The 1,664-nt window shown below is 40.4% G+C and overlaps 1 non-coding gene across 1 annotated transcript; it reads left to right on the plus strand.

Moving 5' to 3' along the window:
- The first annotated feature begins 1,131 nt into the window (after window positions 1–1,131).
- On the plus strand, window positions 1,132–1,238 carry LOC141615506 (small nucleolar RNA R71). The gene has a single exon (XR_012529925.1). It is a non-coding gene; the product is annotated as a small nucleolar RNA R71 (small nucleolar RNA).
- Window positions 1,239–1,664: the final 426 nt, after the last annotated feature.

The raw sequence follows: 1,664 nt of genomic DNA on the forward strand, positions 1-1,664 counted from the left end.
GGAATTGAGACTTCCAAATTCTTCACAATTTCCATAAACTTTCCAAGTTGGTCATCAAATTTGGGCTTGGCTTGACGACTTGGAAAAGGAAGTCTAATCACAATGGGCTCCTTCTCCTTGACCTTGTCTTCATTTTTCTTTGAATTTTCTTCTTTTGATGATTCTCCATCTTTGGAGTTTTGCACAATTTCTTCCTTATCACTAGCTTCCACAACTTCATCCTCAACTTGCTTCTTCGGTGCTTCATACCCATTACCACTTCTCAAGTGAATGGCACTAACCGTTTCATGTCTTGGGGGATTACTTTGAGGTGGTAATTGCCCCTTTTGTCTTTGTGAGCTTGAAGATGCTAGTTGAGTCAATTGTGTTTCCAACATCTTGGTGTGAGCTAGGATGTTGTTGATGGTGGTTTCCTTTGCTTGGCTATCTTTTTACATTTGAGTGAAAAACTCTTGTTGATTCTTTTGCATTTGGAGGACCGCTTTTTGAACATCAAAACCTTGGTCATTTTGGTGATTGTATGGATTTTGATTTTGGTAACCTTGGTTTTGGTTGTAAAAGGGTCTTTGATTTTGGTTTCTCATGGGAGGTGGGGTGTATGTTGTTTGAGGGTTTTGAACATTTTGGCTTTTGTATGAGAGATTTGGATGAAACTTGGTGTTTTCATTGTAATAATTGGAATAAGGGGTACCACTCTTGTATGCTTGGAAAGCATTTACTTGTTCATTTGTTCCCCTACATTCACTTTGGTCATGTCCCAAAGTTCCACAATTCTCACATATCCCACTTGGGATTGATGAGGATGCCGTCATGGCATTAACATGATGCTTTGGTGATTTTGAGGCTTCTTCAAGTCTAGACATAGCTTGTTCAAACTTCAAATTGATTGTGTCAATGTGAGCACTAAGTTGAGCACCCAATTGAGTAACGGAGTCCACTTCATGCTTTACTCCTCTAGTAGCCTTGCGAGGTCTACTATATTGTGAGTTATGGACCGCCATTTCCTCAATTTTGTTCCATGTTTGATTGTCATCAACTTCGGTGAACATTCCATTTGATCCCATGTTGAGAATGTTCCTTGAATCTTCATATAAACCGTTCCAAAATTGTTGTACCAAGAACCATTCGCTAAGTCCATGGTGAGGACATGAGCGACAAATTCCTTTGAACCGCTCCCAAGCTTCATACAAAGATTCTTCATCCCTTTTCTTAAAACCCGTAATTTGAGGTCTTAGCATGTTAGTCTTTTACGGTGGGTAGAATTTTTTGTAGAAAGCTAGAGCCAACTTCTTCCAAGAATCAATTCCGAGAGTGGCCTTATCAAGGCCCTTCAACCATTGTTTTGCGGTGCCAATTAGAGAAAAAGGAAATAGGACCCATCGAATTTGGTCTTGAGTTACACCGGTTTGAGAAATCGCTTCACAATAGTCACAAAAGGTTTCCATATGAGAATGAGGGTCTTCACTAGGCATCCCCCCGAATTGGCTCCTTTCGACTAATTGGATAAATGCGGATTTGGCAATGAAATTTCCGGTTAAATGTTGTGGTGTGGGAGTACCATTGGGTAGGTTCTCCTCGGTGGGTACGGAATGTGATGAAAACTTAGGCATTGTAGGTTGATTTTGTGGGGTATTTTGTAATGGGTTCTCCTCACCTTCTCTTGC

The sequence above is a fragment of the Silene latifolia genome, chromosome 11 (assembly GCF_048544455.1).
Source record: "Silene latifolia isolate original U9 population chromosome 11, ASM4854445v1, whole genome shotgun sequence".
Taxonomy (NCBI): domain Eukaryota; kingdom Viridiplantae; phylum Streptophyta; class Magnoliopsida; order Caryophyllales; family Caryophyllaceae; genus Silene; species Silene latifolia.